This window comes from Pelodiscus sinensis, chromosome 14 (assembly GCF_052426305.1).
Source record: "Pelodiscus sinensis isolate ZL-2025 chromosome 14, ASM5242630v1, whole genome shotgun sequence".
NCBI classification, from domain to species: Eukaryota; Metazoa; Chordata; order Testudines; family Trionychidae; genus Pelodiscus; species Pelodiscus sinensis.
In genome coordinates, this window is record NC_143065.1 from 44,398,687 (window position 1) to 44,420,610 (window position 21,924).

The following is a 21,924-nucleotide window of genomic DNA, read 5'->3' on the forward strand; positions in this document are numbered from 1 at the left end:
TTACTATTTTTAACTCAGTCCTTTGGCCTGGGAGGTAGCATGTTGCAAATTGGACTCTAGCATTTCGGCCAATAGAATATGCTAATAGAAACTGTTGGTTGGAAAAGCAAAACCTGCAGGTGGTGTTTGTGACCGTGTGTGTGTTCATGCACACGTTCATGGGAGACTAGGAGAAGGCAGCTATGAGAAAACCCATTGTTTTGTTCCTAGGCAATGCATCTTTATTGCTCTCTGATTAAATGACATTAGAAGGAAACCATATTTAGTTGGCAGCATTGCCGGAGGGAAAACATACAGGTGATGGGTTCATGCTGCAATATTGACAACTGAGTCTGGATTCCCATCCCTTTGTGAACACTGGAGATTGTTTCATGCCAGTGTTTTGGTTCAGCTCACTATAAGGACCAGAGGTCTCTTACAAAATGGGGAGCTGAATCTACAGTGGGATTCCCAAACTCATAAAATCCAGGGATGTTCCAGTCTGGGTTATCTCTGATGTTTATTTGGGTCAGTATTTGCCTGTATAAATATGTGTAGATGTTTTAAAAAGCTTGAACATTCTCAACCTGACAGGTTAAACTTTTTTGTGCGTATAAAAAAATAATTGTGTTTCCACATCTACAAAGAAACAAAATCATTTATTGGCGTGCACTGACATCCGCTCAGTAACTTTTCTTCCTATTGCCCCTGGAATCGAAAGTTGCTCATTTACCTCCAGCGTCCTCAAAAGCAGAGGTTAAGAGATGCAATAAGGATGCAGCTGATCCTCTCTGTAGGATGCACCAAAAGCCCAGATCTGCAAATGCAAGGTCAGGTGAGAATGTAAACATGCAATGCTCAGAACTCTTGCAGATAGGGTTTCAACGCAGGAGGTCAGAAGAAATGCCAACCTCCTAGGTACTCTTTAGTAATATAAGTTTGCAAAACTCAGGGATCCAGCTGCCAGCTTGAGTCTTTGTACAGGAGCTGGATATGTCTATGGGTCAGGGATCCTATTCCACTTGAAAATTAGAGCGATACTGCAGGGAGTCAACATTATTCCAAGGGCTGAGTGTTGAAAATTTTGTCTAAAAGGTTGTTGTGGTTTTTAAGTTGCAAGAAAAGTGGTTGGAAATTTTAAAAGTCTCACACTAATAACTCAGAACCAAACAGAGGGAATTTTACTGGGCTTGACAGCAATATTCCCTCTTTTTTTTCCCATCCATGTGAGGAATAAATTTTGTTCGGCGCACCAAGGCATGTGTGGATGTGCACCACCAGTAGAACCACATGTTGCTGGCTGCAGGTGCTCTGCTAAACAGCAAGGTGGCCTCTAAATCTCTCCTGAGTGGATACCCAAGCACTCGGCTTACATGGAACACTGACAGATAAACCCACCACTTGGCCAACAACAAGCAGGAGAAATTTCAGCTCCAAGGCTAATTTTATTACTGGAATCTCTAAGCACCTGAAAGCGGACAAGAGTAGAATGAAAGTGACCGACTGCCCAGCCATGAGAATGGCAGGTGCCCTGCTGTACCACCTACTTTTTGATTCCCAAATTCATCTTCTGCTTGCTTAAGAAAAAAATAAAATAAAATAAATATTCAAAGATCAGTAATCTCATCACTGCAAATAATCATTTTTGTTCTATGATCTTAATCTTGTATGGCATGCACATCTGGAAAAGTCAGGGAAAATAATACAAACTTAAGCTGTATAAACCGATGAGAAAGCAATTTCATTTCACTGCCGCTCAGAGGACCTTTGTCACACTCCTTCTTGTAAAAATATTGACTTTATAACACCTACACTTTGTTCTTTTCCTTAACAGGATAGCAGCTAAGTGCTGTTAAAACAAACATCACATGTTCCATGGGGCTCCGACAAGGCCTGCAATCAAATCCTTTCTAATAACGGCTTAAATACTCTCATCAAGCTTGTCCTTGGTGTTTGCTTTAGGACATTGTGTTTTTCTCCTCCTGCTGTATTTACTCAGCCCCAGCGATAGACTTCGCTACAGGTCACCCAAAGTAAATGCCAATATTTTTTTGCAGGCTGGCTTTCATTACTGGGGTCGTCTTTCCAAATCAGACAGAAAGGATGACTTTTTAAACACATTGCCTGGCTTTTTTTTTTTAAACGTCTGCTAATCTCTGCCCAACCTAAAGCCCTTCGCTATGTGTTTGGTTTAACCAAAAACAAACAAAAAGCAACTGAGAGATGGCTCAGGGAAAGAGAAAATGAGGCCTGCGGTGTGAGTGACCCGGGCCTGACACAGCACCTCGGCCAGCTTGCGCTGGGAAATGACACCACCTTGAAGGTCAGGTGAAATGAACCTCCGCTTAGACTTGACAATTTACCGCAGGGCATAGAATGTGCTATAGAGGTTAAAGCGACTGGGACTTTTCAGTTAGAAAAGAGGAGACTGAGGGGGGATACGATAGAGGTCTATAAAATCATGAGTGGTGTGGAGAGGGCCTATAAAGAAAAGTTATTTATTAGTTCCCTAAATAGAAGAACCAGAGGACACCAAATGAAATTAATGGGGAGCAGGTTTAAAACTAATAAAAGAAAGTTCTTCTTCACACAGCGTGTAGTCAACCTGTGGAACTCCTTGCCAGAGGAGGCTGTGAAGGCTAGGACTATAATAGTGTTTAAAGAGAAGCTAGATAATTTCATGGAGGTTAGGTCCATAAAAGGCTATTAGCTAGGGGATAAAATGGTGTCCCTGGCCTCTGTTTGTCAGAGGCTGGAGAGGGATGGCAGGAGATAAATCGCTTGATCATTGTCTTCGGTCCACCCCCTCCGGGGCACCTGGTGCTGGCCACTGTCGGCAGACAGGATACTGGGCTAGATGGACCTTTGGTCTGACCTAGTACGGCCGTTCTTATGTTCTTATGCTAGAAAACAGTGACTGAAAGCCACGCCCAAAGGTTTCCCTCTGCTGCAGTCAGGCCCGCACGGTCCTGGCCCTGGGGTGAACTGCTGTTAGCTCTGGTGGGGCTGTGTATTCTGATTGGCCCCGTGCGGCAGCCTTTCCCCTTCGGGTTTAATTCTGCCCCTGGGATGAGTTTCCTGGGCCTGGAGTTTGGCTTATTAAGTCTTCCTCAGGCAGGGCCCTAGAGCAAAGCAGGCTTGAATGGGGCAGAGACCGTGGGTGGAGGAAACCTTGCCATGGGGCACTGCTCTAAAGCTCTGTAGGATCTTCTATAGGACCCGGGGCTGGGGCTGGGCCTGGGCTGAGGAGACTGGCCATAGCCCTGGAGGGAGGAGCACACACAGGGCTGCTGTGCACCCTGCCCCTCCCCCAATTTAGGAAGAAGGCAGGCAGGGGGCGTGGCTCTGAGGGGCAGACAAAAGGGACTGGGGGGGGAGGGGGAATGAGCAAACTGCAGGATGCCAAGCCGTGATTGGTGGAGCAGCTGGAGGGGGAGGAGTCAGGGCCTTTTAAAACTGGCTCCACTTCTCCTCTCCCTGTCTCTGGCAAGTGGAGAAGGAGGCGGCTGGCTGTCCCACGGCAATGGAGCGGAGCGGGTACTTGTGCTTTTCAGTTGTTGGGGTCACTGTGGCTTTGGCTTTCCTGTCCTGACAGGCAATAAAACAAACAAAAAGCCTGAAAGTGAAGAGCCCAGACAGGGCTCACCTGAGCTGCTTGCAGCATTGAGTTCAGCTGTGAATGTTCCCCCAGCCTGAGGGATGCAGGCTCCAGAAACACCACCCTCTGCTAGTAGGGGAGGATCCTCTGGGGTCCCCCCTGAGATTTGGAAGGGGGTGCCCCTGGGTAGAGAGAGGCAGGGTAGGGGAGAGGGGGACTGAGGGACGGTGCCCGAGTGTAGCCAGGCCTGAGGAGACGGCTTCGGCTGGGGTTTGTGGGGTTTGCAGCCACCTCTAATGCACCCCCGAGCCTGCAGGAGGGGGCTGACTTCTCCGACTCTGAGGGGGCCAAAGGGGGTTTGTTTGGGGTATGTCTCCTAGGGAAGGGAAGCCAGCTGCTGGCAATGAGAGGCAGGACCCCTCCCCGAATGGCTGCCGGAGCTGCAAAGAGGCTGTGCGTTTGTACCTGCTGGGAGCTGCCAGCCAGGGGCGGCCCTAGACTAGCTGCCAGCAACTGGCGCCCTCGGGGAACCATGCAATCGGTGCCCCCACCTCCAAACCCCTCAATATATTGCACCACCATTTGGCGCCCCATTTAATTTGGTGCCCAAGGCGACCGCCTGGTTTGCCTATATGGATGGGCCCCCCCGCTGCCAACCCGGTTCCTTGTTTCTGCAAAGCCAGACGAGGTGTGGAGGAGAAAGAGAAACCAGTACGGGGTCTGAGGCCCAAAGGAGAGGGACAGCCATACACCAGATGGGGGGGTTTCTGCAGGCTGGTCGCCTTTGTCACTTCTCCGAAGCCTGGGGAAGGAGTCCAAGGAGGCTTTCGTCTTCCAGGTGCCTGGCCCCTTCCCCTGCTCTGAAGGCGGATTAGAAACGGCAAGGGAGCGCTCACTGCAGGGCTCAGAAGAGAACGATTTAGGCACAGAGGTGTTGAATCGAGCAAATAACTGTGCAGTCTGGCTGGCAACAGTGTGAGGAGAGCTGGTACAGGAGGGGTCTGTGGTGGTGTGTCTGAGGAGCCAGGTGTAACACGCCCTTTCAAGAGGCAGGACTCCCTTACTGGGTCCCTCTACAGCACCAGCCACAGTGCCCAGTCCCAGAGTCCACCACCTCGGTCCCTTTGTACCTGACAAAAGGCAGGCCATAGACCATTAGCAGCATCTGACTTTTCCAACTCTCCAAATGCAGGATTCAAAGTAGCTTTTCCCACAGTGCTGTTACACTCACGCTTCCTACGCTCCGTTTTCTTGGGGGTGTTTCCATAACGTGTGACATACCAAGCCATTTTGGTATATGTGGTGCTCAGTCATTTTCATGGTAGGTTTCAATAGGAAACCTAATGCTATGACAATATCATGACTAGTAATCTTATCATTTAAAGTGTTTGGTAATCCTTCAATGTCTCATTGCTTGAGTTAAGAAAATGTTCTTATGGCATGCGTTTTGGGGAAATGCAAAAATGTCTGTATAACTATGTGTAATTTGCATGTGTGATTATCACAATTGCATGCACGGTTCAGTGTCTTTTATAAATAATACAGCCTCTAGCCTAGGCACAATCCTCTCCCATTGGGCTCTGTGGGATTCACAGAAATGCAACCTACGTGAGATATTACTAGTCATGAAGATAATATTATTTTGCTTCACAGGATTGTGTATTAATATCCAGAAAGTGCTTTGAGGGCCTCCGGTGAGAGGCTGTTGTTAGTATCACAATTAGCTTCAACCAGATCCTTCTCTGTTGGAAATTAAAATACTTCCCTTTTGTCCACAGAGGGCCCAGTGGTGTAGAAGGATCCAAAATGTAAAACTACTGTAAAGAATTCTGTATGAGGGTAGGATTTGTGTGTTTACAGTATTCCACGTGTCATTAATGGGCTGCTTGGCAGGTGAACCAAATTTCTTCCCCACTATAGTCTGTACAATTGGTACTGTCCGATTGTACAAAACGGACAGTTCTGAAGAGCCTTAGGTCAGGATTGCTGAACTGGTGTCCCAGGTTGACAATATTTGTTTGAAAATAGGACCCATGTCCTGGCTGACATGGTCAAGGCTTCAAATGCTCGTCATTATTGGTCATGCACTTGTGTGTATGTCCGAGCAGTTCTCTTATTTGCTGCACCTCCAAAGGATTCCAAAAACCGTTGTCTTTCCAAGATTGCATTCTTCTCTTTTTTTCCAGAGTAAGAAGTGAATGCGGCTGCTGCAACGTGCCTGGTACGGATAAAAACGGCCCCTTCCGGTTGGTAAGTGACCTCGGAATTCTGATGCTTATGTCGTTCTGTTGTTGTGGCTTCCCTCTGTGAAGGTTGCATGCTGTCAGGCTGAAAGCATTGAGCCTACATGCGCAAAACAGCTACTGTCGTGTGATCCCCAGGGGTACTGACTGAATGTGCAGGCAACGTTTCCATCACACGTAATGCAGAGTCACTGCAGACGCGGTGCTGGTCCCAGATGACTGGTTTGCTCCAGTTTGGGGTGCTCAGGTGGTCGGTGGAATGAGTGTAGCAGTAATGCTAATAGGTGTAGGTAACTGCATGAACAAAGGGGATAGAATGCCTTCAGCAAGGCGTGATCCATGTCCAGAAACCACAGCTTGACCTCCATGCTGGAAAGTCTTCAGTTTATGTTCTGCGTTAGAGGATTCTGCATTATTTTATGTTCTGCATTGGAGGATTGTCCCGGTACCCTCGCACATTAGCATGTACGCATGGACACTGCTATCTTTCAAGGAAAAGTCCTTGCTGGCTTTCCCTGTTCTCTGCTGCTGTGCTGAGCTGTTTCACTTCCTTGTGGTCTTGCAATACATTGTTCTATGTACTGAGTCAAATTCTTCTGCCCGTTATGCCAGTATAAAACCAGGGCTCTGTGAATTTGCTCACAATAGACTTCAGCCATGATGAAAAACTGGAGTAATTTCATGGATTGCCAGTGGAGTTACTCCACATGTACACTGGTGCAAGAAAGAACAGCATCTTGTCAGTTGTAATTTCATATGATTGCTACGGTATTTAACCAACTGCAGGAGAGTCCTTCATGGTTTCCTTTAGGAAACTGGAGCTGGTGGGGGAAGAAAAAGTTGAACATTTTAAACAAGGAAATGGACAATTTTTTTCAATGAGTTTTGCAATAAAATTTCCCATTTTTTTGGATCGGCTAAATGTGGGAAGTTAGGGGAAAAACATTGTATCTGGGGTGAGTGGTGGGGGAGTTGGTGTCTAGGATCTTATTCAGAGGCTAGTAATATTCCTTGCTTGGTGTCCCTCCAAGTACAGAGGAACACACCTTGTATTCTGCTTTGCCTTCAAAGGAGGGGATTATTTGTGTCTAAATTCTTGTTTAATGAGAGGAGTTCTATGCATGCTGTAGACGTGCCGAATAACCCAACTAAACTGAGGAAATCTAAGGTCACCTGCACTCAGACTAGGAATTGTCTGCACATGAACATTAATCTGGAATAAACTGAGGTTTGAATTTCAAGTGGATTAACTGCCCCAGATTAACTCCCTATAAGGACACGTATGTTGGAAAAGAGTGTGTTATTCTGAAATAGCAGATATAACCAGCGATGCTTGCGTCCGTAAGTCATTTTTTAAAATAAAAGGAAAATGTACATGCTTCATTGAGATTATTGTATTTTTCAAAAAGACTGTGTTATTTTAAAATGGAAATTCCAGCAAATGTGGGTTTTTTTCTTCATCCCTATAAGCTCTTATCATTCACTATGTTTTAACAAAAAAGGGGTCTAGTTAATTTGGTTTCCAATAATTTTTTTTTTCTAGTTTTCAAGCCTTAAGCATTGATTTAGCTGTGCCCAAACAGAGGGCTCTTCCAAATTGCTCTGGTTTATCTCTTTTCTGAAAGGTTGATTGAGACCAATCCTATTTCAGGTTCATCCCTCCCCCTTTTTTTTCTTCTCATCTTGGTTCAGTCTCTTTCAACATTTGCTCAGTTATGTCCATGTTGAGGACTGTACTTGATTTGGTGATTCTGTGTCTTTTCTGCATGCTTTTATGAGATGCAGTCCCATTCCAGGCAATCCCATTTTCCTGGCACAGCCAAACCCCGATCTCGCTGTAAGTTATGATGAGGAAGCTGCATGCTGAATTTGGTAGTTTTAGCTCTTACCGTTTAGAAAGAGTTCTTGATGAAATAGACAAAGTCTGAAATATATAGTAGATAAGTTTAAGTGGATTAAACTCATTCAGAATAAGGTATTTTATTCTAAAATAAGAACTGCAAATGAAATTAATTAGGGATAACAACCATTGTAAACAAGCCTCTGATGTGAGGGTTTGTTATATCCCACTTGAGACTGATTTGCTATTGGTTAACAGCCTACTATTGCTGCCTACTAATAATGCAACTCCTCACCGCTTTTGCAGATTCAGACTAACACGGCTACCCCGCTGATACTAATAATGCAATTACTCTTAGCTCAAGAAGCAAAGATCTATGCTGCAGTCAGGGGTGGTGGGTGCAGCAAGGGCTGGGAGAGGCAGGCCCCTGGCCACACCTACAGCCCTGCCCCCGCCATAGGAAGGGAAAAGCAGGGGGGAGATGAGCCTATGCACCCCAGCCTTGGCGCACTGGGAAGGGTGGGAGGTACGCAGCTTCAGTTTGCCTGACCCCTGGAGCACAGGGAGGGTGGGCGCTGGGGGCAGCAATACTCCACCTCCAGACAGCCTACAGCAGGTGTTCTGGGCGGAGTGTGGGCGGGGCCATGCCTGGAGGTTTGGGAAGGCAACGCCTACCCCTGCCTAGGCTACTGGACACTCCTGGCTCACTACAGTGCTGAAGATCTTACGTTCAAACCCACGGGTGGTCAGTGAAGGTAGCATTGGGGGAGGCAAGTCCCCAGCCCCACCCCTCCTGCCAAGGTCCCACCCCCACCACGGGGAGGGGACAAGAGCGGGCATGCATGCACCCACGCTCCCCAGCCTTGCCCCTTCTACCAAGGCCCCGCTCCCCACCACGGGGAGGGGACAAGAGCGGGCTTTTGTGCACTCACACTCCCCACCCCGGAGTACGGGGAGGGAGAAGGGCACATGGTACGAGCCCCCCGTCCCTGGAGCACGGGAAGGATGGGCATCTGGGGGCGGAGTCTGGGCGGGGCCAGGCTGGTGGTTTGGGAAGGCAACGCCTCCCCTCGCCTCGCACACCCACTGCCCGTGTTCAAACCGTTGTGAGCATCCCCAGTTTAATTCGAAGGTTGAAGCCCTTTTATAATATCTCAGAATAAACAGTTCCCCTCCCCGATCTCAGTTGATAAACTGTTGGAATTGCATAGAAAAGTTGCCCATCTGGGTGAGAGAGAGAAAATAAAAGATCCCAGGCAGGAAACACAGTTTATCTTCAGCAATTCGGTTCTGCCTTTGTCAGACACCAGGAGAGTAGAGCTTTTCCTGCATGGCAGGAAGGGACCATGTCATTGCAAAGCAAGATCGATATCAAGGCCCTGGATGCTAACCCAGATATTTAAATCACCCGGGAGACCATTTAAATGGAAAATCAGTAACTGGAGCATGAGAGATTGATTTTAAATAATTTTTATGGCTGGAGGCTTCAAGCTGCTGTCAATATTTCTGCATAAATAATAAAATGTATTAAAAAGTTAGACATGACTGACAGCGTGCCCAGATAAAACTTGGGATTGGAGCAGTTTCAAGGTGTGGAGAGCAGCGCAAATCATCCTGCTGGCAGGTTAAACCGCTGCTGCAGGGTGGGGAAAGGTAAACAACGGCCGTTGACACGCCGTTTATTCTCCAGGGCTGACAGCATTCGAGCACCTTCCTCTCTGGCAGGAACTGCAGCAAAGCTCTTCTAACAGAAGTGCTGATTTCAAATTAAAAAAAAAAAGTTAGGGAGCCATTTTTTATAGCCCAAGCCAACAGGACGCTTTTGGACTCCAGCATCCGGTCTGACACCGTTACTTCTGTGCTGAGAGAAACAAACCCAGCCACCTGGTAGATAGCTTATTAGGCTATAAATGGCCAAAGCCTAGTGGTTAGAGAAGAGGGATTGTATGTCATGGCTTCTGGGTTCTTTACCCCGTAAAACGGGGCTGGTTAAATCCTTTGCAAGGTGGTGTGTTACACCTCAGTGAATCCATGAAGAATTCTGCAAACTTTCCATGAAAAGGGTCTATGTCAGTGGTCACCAACCAGTCGATCGGGATCTCCTGGTAGATCTTGGAGCCTCTGACAGGGGATCCTGGCGGGTTTGGCCAAGAGGCTGGCAAGTGCAGCACTTCAGCTGCCCCTCCCGCTACTGATGCTCATTTCCTGCCCTTTGCCTTGGAGCTGCCTCTCCCCACCCCCCCGGGGCCTCTTGCTTGCCCCCTCTCCCACCCTGTATCCTATCTCCACAGAGCAGGTTGGGGGACACAGCAGAACTTGGGATGGGGTTTGCTGGCTGCTTTAGGGAGTGGGGCAGGGCCAGGGCAGGGGTGAACTTGCCTTAGCCCCACTGCACCAGCACCCGGGAGCCACCTGAGGTAAGCAGGGCCCAGTCGGAGCCCACATCCTGAAACCCTACCCCAGTCACAAACCCCCCCTGCGCCCCAAACCCCTGCCCTAGCCCCAAGCACCTCTGTATCCAAACACCCTCCCAGAGCCCGTACCTAGAACCCCCTCCAGCCCCCTACCTGCCTGCCCCAAGCTCAGCTCAGGGTACGTCTACACTAGCCCCCTGGTTCAATCTAGGGAGGCTAATGAGGGCGACCGAAATTGCAAATGAAGTGCGGGATTTAAATATCCCGCGCTTCATTAGCATGTTCCCGGCCGGTCGCCATTTTGGAAACTGACTAGCCCGGAATAACTGCTCGCGTCTGTGTGCGGCAGAGAAGCGCGAAGGAATGAGGTTCAACTGTTAATTTGAACTAAGGGGTTTATCTCGGAATCGCGCTTCTCTGCTGCATGTAGACGTGGGCAGTTATTCCGGGATAGTCAGTTTCCAAAATGGTGGCCGGCCGGGAACATGCTAATGAAGCGTGGGATATTTAAATCGCGCGCTTCATTTGCAATTTCGGTCGCCCTCATTAGCCTCCCTAGTTCAAACTAGGGGGCTAGTGTAGATGTACCCTCAGAGCCCCAAATCCCTTAATCCAAGACCCGAGCCTGCGTCCCAACCAGCTGCTCCTCCCTGATGAAAGGGAGAGAGGATGGAGTGAGCAGGGGTGAGGCCTCGGAGAACAGGCACAAAGGAAGCGGCGGGGGGGCATGGGTGTTTGGGGTTGAGGTAGATCTTGGATTGCACTTGCATTTAAAAAGTGATCTCGTGGTTAAAAAGGTTGGAGACCCCTGGTCTATGTGAAATGTTTATCACCCATGTTTGAGGGGGAGAGGCTGTGGGCAAGTGAGAGAAATCAATGAGCTGTTTGTTTAAAGTTCTTAGGAGCCCCACTCTCGGACTTCCCATCTAGAATCGAAATAAGAAACAGGGCCCGCCTGAGGGAAGCTTTGTCGGTTATTCTTGTTAGGCGCTTAGTAGTGAATCAAAGGGCACTGTGTGGATTCCACTACTTATTTATGATACAAATCAGGTCTAATTTAAAGGCCACACCATTTACCATCTTTCTGATAAGAAGACTCACTGCTTTCACCTTGGCCGTGTTGGAGTTCCTCCGAAATAATAAACAGCCGTTGGTTGGCACGGATTTGCTAACATCTATTACCTTGGTCTCTACAATCAAAAGCCATTTATAGTAAATGTGTTTGCTTTGTACTGAATTACTCACCATGCTGCCAAGTACAGCCACACCAGCTGTTAATTAGAGTTGAGCTTTTATGACCAAAAAGTCTGCTCTGTTGTTATGGAAAATGGGAATAAAAAGTCATTTAACCTATTGTGATGTGAAAATAAATGATGACTTGTTGGTTTAATTAAAGAGTCTGTTTATCTAGCCATCAAAGTGTTTGAACACACACAGGATTAAGAACAGCATCGTTCTGGCTTGTTTCCTGTTGTCTGAATGTTGGTTGAAGCGATAGTTACCTACTAAATGGGCCAATGCATCCTCTTGCTTCGTGTGCTGCGCAGCGTGTTATCGACGCACAACCCACACCCCAAAACAACACTCACCAGCACCAGACTCCCCACCATCACCCTACACAATTGTTTTCATATTTTCATCACTCAGCAAGAGTGCTTAAATATCTCATTCTATCGCACATGGGTGCATGTACACTCCTTGATTTCTCTGAACTATTCCTGCTATGCTGTTCTGGGGACGTTACTATTTATCTGTTGCATGGGGAGGGGGGGATCAATCTTAGAATTAATTCTTCAAAGACAAAGATATGGTTCTCTCATCCTGTGCCTTACAATGGAGCTTCCAAAAAAGTTCCTTTATGCTTCGATTGAATGTTCCATAATCTTGTTATATATTTTTAGAAATATGCATTTGTCTGTCTGGCCAACCATGGGTGAGGCTGTTCAAAAACTCCTCTTAAACGGTCAGAGCAAGGACCACCAAATTTGGGATGCAGCTTCCTCTTATCCTAACTTAAAGCAAGGACAGGGTTTGGTTGTGCCAGGACAATGGGATATGCCTGGAATGCGACTGTTTCTCATCAAATGGAAAGGGAGGGGTCTGGTAGGAGGGACAATTATACTGCATAATGATCACTGGGGGGCAGCTAGGGGACTGGAACAGCTATAACTCCATTGGGCCAGCAGGGGACAGAGGTGGAGAAAGAGACAGCTATCTATTATATATTTTAGAGCAGTGGTCCCCAATGCAGTGTGTGCTGGCACCTGCCAGGGCATTTAGGTGCACCTGCCGAATGATCAGGGCTGGCCCAAGCCATTCTTGCGCCTTGGCCCTGGGTGTGCGGCACATGCACGCCCCCCTCCCCGGCCACACTGTACATGCACCGTGCCGGCCCTGGGCACATGGTGCATGTGCAGCCCTGCCCCTGGGCACCCGGCTGCCGCAAAAGGTTGGGGACCATTATTTTAGAGAGTTTGTCTGTGTGTGTCTCTGGCCCCCGGCCAGGGGACGTACACTCCTTCCCCGGCTGTGCTCGCTCCAGCGGCCATGGAGAGGCGCTTCTCACGTGGCCCCAACCTGCTGCAGTGAAAGAGGGCTGGGGTTGTTCTCTCTCCCCAGGGTAGCCTGCATCCTGAGCCCCTCCTCCCCAAACCCATCCCAAAGCAATGATGCCAATGAAGAAAAACAAAACTTATCTGAGTTAAGGATCCGAGCAAGACTGGTCAAATCTTCTCATGTTGGTTCTGTTTTGTGCTTGTGGATCATCTCTGAGGACTCTTCTGATGGAATTTCATGTTTTTTCTTTTCATGCAAATCCAGCAAGTTGCTCTTTGGAAATGATTGGTTGTGAGGTAGCAAATGGGCAAGTTGGGCTCCTATCTTTGGGTGGAGATTTCACAGATGGGAACAGGCCCCAGAACAACTATTGCATGGGATAGGGCAAAGTCGTCTTTAAGGGAAGATGATGGAGAAAATCAATGTAAAAACCAAAAGGCAGATCTAGTGCATTGCGGAAGGTCACTGAATACTCTTGGTATTTTTTTTTATAGGCAAGTGAGCCAATAAAACAGATGTCCACATGACCAAGCCCATTATTTTGAAATAACGGGCCACGGAATTAGAAATCTGTACACCTGCTTTTCATCAGGAATAAGGCTAATTCCGAAACGGTTATTTTGAAATAACAGTAATGTGGACATGCCTGTACCGCTATTTCAAAATAATGACTCCCCGAGTCATTCAAACTAGAGTGCTTCCTGCTGTTCAGAGTCTGAGGTAGTGCATCCACATTAACGGAGCTTGCCTCGGAGTAGTTTTGAGGCTTCCCCGTAGTGTGGACATGCTAGTTCGATTTTATTAAATCAGGAGTTATTAAATGGCATTTACTAATTTCAAAATAGTTTCCTAGTATAGACATGGCCTTAGAAACTAACAAATGCGCGCGCGCGCACGCACACAGAGTATCGTGAGCTGTTGTGTGCAAAACCCACTTCCTCAGATGAGCTTGAGTGTAGAAAAAAGGGGACTCTTAGAATTTACAGTGGGAGGAAAATGTACCTGTTAATTGTAGTGCTGGTTCTAATGAGGCTAATGGAGAGGACTGGAAGCTAAGTACGGGATGTTTCCATCCTACTCCGTTAGCCTCACGAGCACTGTCACTACAACTGAAAGGTACTTTTCTCCCCCTCTCCCTTCTTTTTTCTGTTGTAAATTCTGAGCGTCTCCCTTTTTTTCTCCACTCAAGCTCATCTGAAGAAGTGGGTTTTGCCCACGAAAGCTCATGATATACTCTCTATATTTTGGTTAGTCTCTAAGGTGCCACAGGACCACTCGTGGTTTTTAAAGTTACGGACTAACATGACTGTCTTACTGGTGTGTGAAACAAGAGCCAAACAGTCTGAGAAGTCCCAGTCTTAAGGCAATCGCCAGGAAAGGTGGTGTAAGGACGCTATAAATGCAGCAATCGGTTTCTGCAGGTCTGTCGCCTTTTTATAAAACCCTTCTAACCCAAACAATCCACTGAGTAAAATAAACACAGTAACAGCAAGGAGCAGCTTCCATTATGGCCTCGTGCCGGCTCTCTGCCGCGCTGGTGCCGCTCCTGGCAAACGTCCTTGGTACCTTCCCACAAGGTGCCAACAAGGCCAACTTCCCTCCCTCTCATGAGCTCCTATTTCCGCCCGGGATGAGAAGGGCTGTTGAAGAGGAGACCTGGGGCAAAGCTCACGTACGGGATATGCCTGTTTGTATTGGGAAGGGGAAGTTGGCAGGCAGGAGCAATGACGCGGCAAATGGCAGTTTGCATAATCGCGGCATTGCCACATTTCCTCGGCGGGTGGGATCCTGAGAGGAATCCGTCTGCAGAGGCGCGGCGGGTTCAAGCTGCTAAGTTATACATTGACGATCTCTGAAGCCAAACAGGGACGCTTTTGTGCCGACAGTTTATCAACCTTTGTAATGGTGACCAAGCGTTGCTGTTCTCTGTTTGCTCTGGATTGGAAACTACGCACAAATCTCTGCTTCTCTCTCACACCAACATTGGACTGACCTTGTGCGGGGCTGTCTCTGCAAAAGGAACACCAGTCCACGCGCTGCTGTCTGGAGTCAGGCGGCGGCGTCCTCTTTAAATAATCCAGAAGGAGCTGTGGCATGTAGCCCAGGCTTTGCATGCAGAAGTGAGTCTCCAGGAGAGGACTAAACTTGTCATGGCTGTTTACTTACGCATTGGTACTGTTTGTGTAGCCAGAAGTCTTGATCTCCTATTTATCTCCTCTTAAAACAGCTACAGTTTATAGTTTCAACACATTAATCATCTCCAGAGCCTTAAAGGGCTTTTAAGTGGAGACATGGGCTTTGTTTGCCTTTTAATTTTTATTTAAAGGCGCCCTTGCCAGCGCAGAAGGCAAGTGCTTTAAAGGGCATCTGAGGAGCGTCTTCTCAAACAAACTTCTTATATGTAAGTGGAGTAGCCTGCCAAGGGTCCTTTTCACAGTGGAAAAAGACTTGTGCTCTAGTGGTGAAATACATCCTAATCTGAGAACTTCCATGGGGCCTAGACCTGCGGGCTGGGCCTCTGCCCAGGAGTGTACGTGGTGTCTCAGGCTGGCGTGAGGCTTCCGCTCCTCAGCCTGCTTCACCCTTTAAGAGAACGTAAGGTTGTGAACTTGCCCATAAGCCTGTGGGGCACTGTTCTATAGGGGGGCCCTCGCTGTCTCTGGAAGTAACCAGACCTGCTGAAATGTGCCTCAGAGGCCCCCCGTCAATCAAGGGCTGTGGAGCTCAGCGTCCAAAAATCTTCTGGGCTCAAAATGGAAGGGGAGTCTTACAAGGGGTGGTGACCATCGTTTGGGGCCTAATGCTGGTGCTTCTCCTCACAAGGTTCTGGTCTGTCCCCACAAGAACAAGCAAGGAGGCCCGGTTCCCCATTACACAACCTGCTGGGTTGGGGGTGGTTGGAGGTCAGTGTTTCAGATGCAGCCACACTTCACCAGGGCTGGGAGGGCTGCATGTTGCTTTCAGTTGTTTCCTTGCAAATTTGGAGTAACTTCACCCGACCCACCGACAGGTGGGGGCAGAGGGGCGCTGCCGACTCGAGTCCTGGGCCCCTTTGAATTGCCACCAGGGTGGCACTCTACGCAGCTCTGAGGGAGGGAGTGCCCAGTAGGGTTGCCAGATGGTTGAACCAAAAATACCGAACAGCCTCCTTCCTCCCCCAAGAAAAAACCCACCAGGGAAAAAATTCTGTTGAGGGGGGAAAAAAGAAGGGGGGGGGAGGAGAGACCAAAGTTGTTGAGCCAAAAAAAGGACTCTGAGACTTAAGCAAAAAAACCAAACAATCCCCCCCTGTCCCACCAGCATGGCCCCTTTCAGAGTGAGTGCAGAGTTAGAATAGGGACAGGAACAGGGGAGAGGTTGAGCACTAAGACCCAGGGAAGGCATTGCTTCCCCATGGTCTTTGGGCTTTTTGCCAGCGGTCATTTTGTGTTCTTGTTCAAGCCAGAACTTAGCTTCCCTGCGGAACCAGGTAAGCAGGGGGTCCGAGGGCTGGGGGTGTCAGGGATCAGTGGCTGGGTCTGGGCCTGGGTGCTAGAGTTGCCAGGTGTCCGGTATTTTTGCCTCCTGGCCAGGAAAAACATCAGAAAATATGGGACATTTCAAGTGTCCGGTATTTTCTGGAATTTTTTTACCGGACAGAAGGTGAAAATACTGGACTGTCTGGGTCAATACCGGACACCTGGCAACCCTAGTGCTCAGCACCACAGTCTGGACAGTGCAGAGGGCTGGCTGCCACATCCTGCCCCTTCCTCCCGAGGCCCCTTCTGGGACACAGAGTTGCCCCCCACAACTTGCCCCAGACCCTGCTGTGGCTGTTGGCCCTGCTGAGCTTCACTGAACCACTGTGAGGACGACAGAATGAGCATTGGTGCTTCAGTTAATCTCTCCCATGTGAAAATTTTCCAACTTGGTCACCTAGCAGGGCGACATTTTACTGACAGGGATTTTTACCGTGGTGCCTCCTCCCGTGCCCCAAGCACTGCAGTAGCATTCTGGTAAGCCGTAGTGTTTTGGAGCATTTCTGGAGAATACTGCAGTCCTTTTCTTTTTATAGTGGGAGAAAAGCCCAGAGTAAAACTAAGAAAAGCCTAGAATCCACTTAGGGTCAAAATGCGCCACCCTGGGGCCTGTGTGGTTCAGGAGACTGGTCACACAATAAAAAATTGCTCCAGTCCTGGTGGATGGCTCAAATACAGCCCAGGTCAGCCAGGATCTAAACTGATGACTGCTTCAGTAGCCTCCCTGACACCAATTTGGTTTTGGCTCCCTCCTGATGGCACAGGAATTGGTTCCACAAGAGCCCCTCATAGCTACTCCTGTCATCTACCTCTGAGAGACCTAGTCCGAGGCAGAGCCTGAATTATTCTCCTGGCCACTCCAGGTCAGAGTGAGGGGTGCTGGAGGGCGGGCATGGGGGAAGCTTGCATTGCTACTTCCAGAGTTAGATCTCCTTCCTGCACAATCAGAGGGGTCCGATCCCTAATCTAGTTCTTTGCAAAAGGAACTTTCGCCAGCCCCGTCCGCACTATCTGCTGTTACACAGGCGGCATCGAAACCCCTCGCTCTGTGCATGGTAGCTTTCCTCTGGTGCGGTGCGTGGGCACGGCGTTGAGTGACGAAGGGTACAGGAAATGCCCGCTCAGAAGCCAGTATTTTCCTGCTTCTTCAGGATGGCCTCCATGGAGCCGACTATTGACATTTCTCCCACAGCGGTGCTGGAATAGGGTCCTCATGAGGTTCCATTTCAGCCTTGCATTTTCACGCATGGCATCACGTAAGAGGAGGAGTTAATTAGTGATTAGAAAGCCCCTGTGTAATTTTCTAGGCTTTTTTTTATCATTGGCACCTATGGAGGTGCAGCTGAACATATCCAGATGTGTAGAAGTCAAGTGGCTGTGGATCCTTGGAGAAGCCCAGAGAAAGCAGAGTGTTACTTGGCAACGCATCTCTGTGTCTGGCCTTTATCTTCCTGTGGAAACCGGGGTGTGCGTTGTTTCCTCCAGCTTTCAGAGTTGTATGAGGAGTCCTCTCCAGGTGGGCTACACTGCAGTTAAAAACCCACCGCTGGCCTATTCTAGCCATGGACTTTTAGTGGCTGTGTAGACTTAGGCCAAACCAGGTTGCCTCAGAGGCTCATGGAAAGTTGCTGGGACGTGAGGGAGAAAGTTGCTAGGACGTGAGGGAAAGTTGCTGGGATGTGGGAGCCCTCCACCACTGACTTCTTTCTTCCGTTACAAAATAAAACATAACTCCGGATGCCGGAGACCTTAAAGGAATGATTTCGTAGTTTTCTCCTGATAGGTCTCCTCAGTCTCAGTTGGTCCAAATCTCCCTTTCTTTCAGGGAGATCTTACCCAGGTCTCCTGCTGTGGTGTCCTCCTTCTCCAAGGACAGTCCTCCTATAATACTGTATCACTTAGAGGAGTCCATGCCTTAAAGGTTCCTGCAAGCTCAGTTCCCTAGTCCCCAGGCCAATACAATTAAAATATAACTTACCATGAATTGGCGATAAGCCTGAGGAGAAGCCAGGGCAGCTGGTGGGAATCGGCAGAACTCCAGCAACTTCAAGGGTTCTATCCTGACAGAGATTTGGCCTGCCACAAGGCCACTCAATCAGCGCAAAACTACATGACAGATGCAGGCAGAATTTAAAAGAACGTCTCAAAAGAAACAAGCCTAATCCGTATTTCTCTTATGTTTGTGTTGGAAAAGCCCCAACCGTATTAAGCTTCCCCAAACGACACTACACTGCTTTATATCAACCCGAAACACAGCTTGGGGTTCGGAGGGGGATGTGGAGTCCAAACGAAAACCAGGCTAACCTGCTGTCTCCGCCCTCTGCGGCCGTGTAGGCCAGCGGGATCGGCCCGGGATTGCCTGAGTCAGGCCTGCACAACTTGGAAAGCGGCGAGGGCCATATTACTCCAAAGAAAACAGCTGCGGGCCACAAGTAGGGATGCTCTCCCAAAAAATACTGAACATGCAGGCTAAAAATTTTTGTTGCGCAAAAACAACAAAAAAAGTTCTGTTCCCAGTGGTGACCCTGATTCCTTCTGTTGTCCGGCACAAATTGTTTAATCTGACTGGAGGTGCAGCATGTAGGAAACAGGCCTGCCTCACTGGAAGGAGCTTGTGCGGTGCTTTAGAACGGAACAGAGCCGGGCGAGGGAATGGTTGCATCTCAGGAGGAGGAGAGGTTGGAAGCAAGCGTGAGCGTTGGCTGGAAGTCCCTGCCCTCTCATGGCTGTGTGAAAAGAGAGAGTCCTGTTCCTCATAGCAGGGGTTTATATTGAACAAGCCACCTGCTGCCAGTGGTTCTCTAGACCAGCCAAGTTCTTCATGATCCCTCCGTTCACTGGGGATCAGAATGGACCCGGTGGCCCATAAGGCAGAAGACACCATGAGCACAACGCCTGAGCTGAGCAGTTCTCCTCAGACAGCAGCAGCATGCAACCCAGGGTCAATGTCGGCCTCGCTATGGAAAGACGTGTATGACTGAGCTGTGCCTGGCCCCAAAGCCCCGTGTGTCAGGGGAGTCCACTTTGGAAAGCTGAGGCCTGGCCCCAACGGGAGAGGATCCGAGATGGCTGGTAATGTTCAAGCCCCCAGGCAAATGTAGTCTCTCCCTGAAAGGAGGAAGTATGATCACTGAAAATGTGGCAAAGTTATATAATAAACAAATACTTCAAAATGAATGGAAAGCCATAAAGCAACAGCCGCTATAGACGGCAGGGTGTTTGGCCTCTCCGTGGTTAATGGTAGCTCTCAGGCCGAGAACATTAGCTTCCCACAGCACACCTGACATGCGCCGTGGCAGGTGTGCAACGCACGATATGCTTACGTACCCTTACACCGAGCCAGTGCCCAGCTGTATGCTGTGCCTTGAAGCCTCCTTGAAAGACTGTTGAGATGAAGGGAACCCCGGAGCATGTCTTTGTGGCTGGCTGGCCCCCAGCTGGAGGCTTGTTTCCTGCGTGGAGCCCCACACACAAAATCCTGGCTTAGTGGAGAGCAAAACTCTCACTGTCGTTAGGCTGGGAGGCTGCGACAACTCTTCATTTATTGAACAGGAGGAAAACTTCCTTCCTTGGGCAAAGCTTCGTTTCTGGGAGCGCAGGCGAACGCAACTCGGGGAGATGGGGGTCAGGAGAGCCGAGGGCTGTGATGGGCATGAACTTGACTCTGTTGGCTTGCCTTGGCAAGAGGGGCCCCCGGAGGGTGTTAGCACCGGTGCTAGAGAACCGTCGCTGAACGCTGGGGCTGACCTGTCCTGCCGTTTCCTGTGTCTGGGCACACAGAAAAGGAGGAAATAATTCCCATCAGAGTTCTAGCTCTTGGCCCAAGGGTTTGATTTTTTTTTTCCAGGGGATGTTTCACAGCTGGTTTGCATCAGTTCAATATAGATATATCTTTGATCCAGCCAATGATACCTGCTCGGTTTGGGCTCCTGTGGCTAAAGGGAGGGTTTTAAACCAAACCAGACAGGAGAGAAGAAAATCAGGCGCTTTCTCCACAGGGTCTGAGAAACAACCAGGAAAATTCTTAAAATGTCATTCAAATACCAGTCAAACCTCCTGAATCTGGGACACTCTAGTCCGGACCTCAGATGTTGCTGGACCAAAGAGCCCTGGAGGCCGGGAGTGGGAGCCAGTCAGAAGGGCCATGGGCTGGTGGGGGGTGGGGAGTCCTGGCCCAGACCAGGAACCTCCGATGGGAGCAGGGCCGGCAGCAGCTGGGGAGCCTCACGGCCCTGAGAGGAGTCCGGGAATGGGTCATTGATCTCCCCCAGTCTGGAAAACTCCTTGCTTTGCGACCGCTCAAATCCAACCTGTATCTCTCTTTGTAGGATACGATTTTCAAAGCAGATGAAGAAAGTTGCATCCCCAATTCGTATTCGCTTCCAATAGCACGTGGGTCCCTGGTCATATAGGGTGTGTCTAGACTACAGGGTTTTGTCGACAAAAGTGGACTTTTGTCCATAAAACTATACCTGCGTCCACACTGCCTTTGAATTATGTCGACACAACGTCGACAAAACTCAGCAGTTTTGTCGACGTATGTAAACCTCATTCTACGAGGAATAACGCCTTTTATCGACAGAGTTCTGTCAATAGAAGGCATTATTGCATCTACACTGTCCTTTGCGTCCACACTGTTAAACCTCATTCTACGAGGAATAACGCCTTTTATCAACAGAGTTCTGTCAATAGAAGGCATTATTGCATCTACACTGTCCTTTGCGTCCACACTGTTAAACCTCATTCTACGAGGAATAACGCCTTTTATCAACAAAGTTCTGTCAATAGAAGGCATTATTGCATCTACACTGTCCTTTGCGTCCACACTGTTATGTCGACAAAGTGGCTTGCTTTGTCGACAGAACTGGATGTAGTCTAGATGCTCTTTGTCGACAGAAGCTTTGTCGACAATATCTGTCGACAAAACTTCTATCGACAAAATCCTGTAGTCTAGACGTACCCATACGGTTTAACTGTCCCGAGTTTTTCATTATGGAGGGATCATTGCCTCGTGATGGATTCGACCAGAGCTTGGGCAGGTCTCTGCCACAGACCCAGTCTGCCTCTTGTGGAAACATCCTACAAACTTGCATGTAGCTATAAAGTGGGTTGGACAGGATTCAACCCTCACAGGAGAGAGGCGAAGGCCTACCTGGTGACTGTGAAGCTCGGTGAGATCTGTAGGTGGAAGATATTCAAGAAAAGTGCTCTCTCTCTCATTTTTATTGTCTGTGATGTAGAGCTGTAGGCTCAGAGGAGCTGGAAAACAGAACTGCCTTGATTAATGTTTGCCTGGCTTTATGTATTTACTCCCTGTATCTGTGCCCATTCACATGCCTGTTTCAACTCAACCCAACTTGCATGCCCGGACAAGCCATATCGATACCTACGTCATGTTGGTGTAGGACTGGCTGGTCTGTGCTTTGCTATGCTAGCTTGCCCATTGTGTCTGATTATTGAAACTGGCCTCCCCCATTCAAAGCATCCTTCCTGTGGCTCTCTTAATTGCCCTTTACAATATTCCTGAGCCAGAACCAAGTTGAGTTCAAGCTATTTATAAAGGATCTGGAGAAAGGGGTAAATAGTGAGGTGGCAAAATTGGCAGATGATACTAAACTGTTCAAGATTGTTAAGAGCAAAGCAGACTGGGAAGAGCTTAAAAAAGATCTCACCAAATTAAGTGATTGGGCAACAAAATGGCAAATGAAATTTAATGTTGGTAAATATAAAGTAATGCACGTTGGAAAAAATAATCCCAACTGTACATACAATATGA

At 48.6% G+C, this 21,924-nt stretch overlaps 1 long non-coding RNA gene across 2 annotated transcripts in view; it reads left to right on the forward strand.

The window, feature by feature from the left end:
* Positions 1–3,395: 3,395 nt before the first annotated feature.
* The window catches only part of LOC149523617 (uncharacterized), a 274,292-nt gene continuing 255,763 nt past the window's right edge, over positions 3,396–21,924 (forward strand). For both annotated transcript variants that reach the window (XR_016350633.1, XR_016350632.1), the window contains exons 1-2: positions 3,396–3,516; positions 5,764–5,827. This is a non-coding gene — a long non-coding RNA (uncharacterized LOC149523617). The remainder of the gene's footprint in view (positions 3,517–5,763; positions 5,828–21,924) is intronic.